The following is a 2,977-nucleotide window of genomic DNA, read 5'->3' as shown; positions in this document are numbered from 1 at the left end:
TCTGAGTGTCCGTGTGCGTTTCTCTTTCCTCCTAGTTGTAGGACTTCCACTCAGCCAGCGTTCCTGTGGTTCTGGGTGATGTCCCTTCCGTTTTTTGGTTTCACTTTTGAAGTAGTTGTTCAAAGCAGCAAACTCCGGCCTTAACCTATGCCGCCATCTTGGTTCTCCTAGACAGTTCTTAAGAGACCTTAAAAGTGTGGTTCTGAACTCAATATCCTCCATTGACAGTTTTGTCCTGTTTCTTTGTCTCCGCATTTTTTATGCTTTCTTGGTACACCCTGTAGTGGTCTTTGTGCGCAGTCTTGTTGCCTTTAAGCCTTGATTGATGTCGGCAATACCAGGGGTGATTTGACCTCCAGGCTAACTGGCTATGAGAGTCCTCTGTGTCTGCAGTGGGAGGGCTTCTGTGCTGGATCTCTAGGGCGGTGCTAATCTAGCGTTTGCCTGAGGCTATCCGGCAAATGGTTCTGTGCAGGGCTTGGGCGGGGCGGGTCCCCGGGGATCTATAGTCCAGGCCGGAGCGAGCAGTTATGGCTGCTCTCAGTTCCGTCCCGAGGGGCTCTGCCTCTCAGAGTCCCAGCAACTGCTGCAAACCTCGGAGAGAAAGCTGCCTTCGAGTTCCGACCGAAGCCAGACAGTCCCGCTTCTCCCGTTTGAGTCTTGGTCCCCAGAGACTCGCCTGGATCTGGAGCTCAGAGTCTGAAACTCCCTCCAGATTGAAAACAACAACCATGCCCTCTGCCGCCAGCCCGCTCAGCGCGCACTCCGCACCTGAGTATTTCACTTCAGCACTGCGCCTCCTCTGAATCTGGGTATGATATTCTCTTTCCTCCTAGTTGTAGAATTTCCACTCAGCCAGCCTTCCTGTGGTTCTGGATGATGTCTGTTCTGTCCTTTAGTTATATCTCTGAAGTGGTTGTTCGAGGCAGCAATCTCCGGCGTTAACCTATGTCGCCATCTTGGTTTCTCTCGGAAAGTTTTTTTTAGGTTTGTGAAATATGCCATTGGTATTTTAATGAGGAATGAATTGAATCTACAGATTGTTTTGGGTAGTATGGACATTTTAATGATGAATCCATGAACACAGTATATTCTTTGATTTGTTTGTCTTTATCTCTTTTTTCAATGTCCCATAGTTTCTTAGAAGAATCCATAGGCAGAAAAATATCAGACATATGTCATTGCAATATCTTTACCAATACAGCTCCTAGGACAATGGAAACTAAGGAGAAAATAAACAAATTGGACTACATCAAAATAAAAAGCTTCTGTACAGAAAAAAAAATCAACAAAACAACAAACAAGCCCATTGCATAGGAGAATATATTTGCCAATGTTATATCTACAATTTATAGGGAACTCATACATCTTAACAAAAGGAAGATAAACAATCTAAAAAAAAAATTGGCAAAGGACCTAAATAGACACTTTTTGAAAGGGGGCATACAGAAGTCCAAGAAACATGAAAATATGCTCAAAGTCACTAATAATTTGAAAGATGCAAATCAAAATGACAATGAGGTACCATCTCACTCTTGTCAGAATGGCTATTATCAACAAATCAACAAAGGACAATTGCTGGTGGGGATGCAGAGGGAAAGGAACCCTCTTGCACTGCTGGTGGGAATGCAGACTGGTGCAGCCACTGTAGAAAACAGTATGGAGTTTCCTCAAAAAATTAAAAATGGAATTCCTATTTGACCCAGTAATCCCACTTCTAGGAATATATCCCAAGAAATCAGAAACACCAATCAGAAAGGATATATGCACCTCTATGTTCATAGCAGCACAATTCACAATAGCTAAGATTTGGAAACAGCCTAAGTGCCCATCAACAGATGAGTGGATTAAAAAATGTGATACATCTACACAATGGAACACTATGCTTCTGTAAAAAAGAAAAAGAAGAAAAACTCTTACCATTTGCAACAGCATGGATGGACTTGGATAGCATTATGCTAAGGAAATAAGTCAGTTGGGTAAAGTTAAATATCACATGATCTCACTCACTTGTAGAATATAATGAACAACATAAACTGATGAACAAAAATAGAGACAGAGAAGCATCAAACAGACCATCAAACCTGAAAGGGAAGGTAGGGGAGTGTGGCTGGGATGGGGGTGGGGGCGGTATAAGAGATCAACCAAAGACTTGTATGCATGCATATAAGCATAACCCATGGACACAGACAGTAGGAAGGTGAGGGCATATGCTGGTGGGGGGGGGGGAGGGAGTGGCTGGAGAGAGATCAATGGGGGGAAAAAGGTGACATATGTAATACTTTAAACAATAAAGAATTAAAGGGAAAAAAATATAATGAGACCAACCATAAATACCAGTACTGAAACAGCTAAACCCATAATATTAAACTGATAAGAACAGATACTACACTTGATCTTAGCCAAAAGGCCTAGAAGCGATAGCTAAACCCATAATAGAAATAAGATGATCTTTCACCCATGCTAATTTTTTTCCTGAAGCAAAAGAAAATTTCTCAATGGAAGTTAACACCATTCAAAATCACATCAGCTCTCTATAATTCTTTTCACATGACGCCTTGAGTCTGCAGGCCGATGCTCTATCCACTGAGCCAAACTAGTTAGGGCAACACATAACGCCTTATATGTAGTAAAATATTACTAAATGATTGCCCAAGGAGAGACAAAACACACATGATATGCATTTTTATAGAAGATACAAGCAGTACCTTGATAGTCTTATATTAGATATGATTCATTTATTCTAGAGTTGAGAATTCAAGGTAGAGAATTTTAAGATAAAATGGAAAACCACATAGAGCATCTACATTAGTCGCACGTCCACCTCCCTTATCCAAGGAGGATACATTCCAAGACCCCCAGTAGATGCATGAAATCATGGATAGTACTGAACCCTCTATATAGTATGTTCTTTTCCTTTACATACATATCTTACCTAGTAATAGACCAACATGTAAATTGACTGTACCTTTGCTAT

General features: G+C 41.4%; 1 pseudogene; it reads right to left on the bottom strand.

Annotated features, from left to right (window-relative positions):
- Positions 1-2,300: 2,300 nt before the first annotated feature.
- On the bottom strand, positions 2,301-2,422 carry LOC132229097 (U2 spliceosomal RNA; annotated as a pseudogene).
- Between the last annotated feature and the right edge of the window lie 555 nt (positions 2,423-2,977).

Source organism: Myotis daubentonii, chromosome 2, assembly GCF_963259705.1.
Source record: "Myotis daubentonii chromosome 2, mMyoDau2.1, whole genome shotgun sequence".
Classification (NCBI taxonomy): Eukaryota; Metazoa; Chordata; class Mammalia; order Chiroptera; family Vespertilionidae; genus Myotis; species Myotis daubentonii.
The sequence above is the reverse complement of the archived record's forward strand: the minus strand, read 5'-3'. Positions and strand labels throughout refer to the sequence as shown.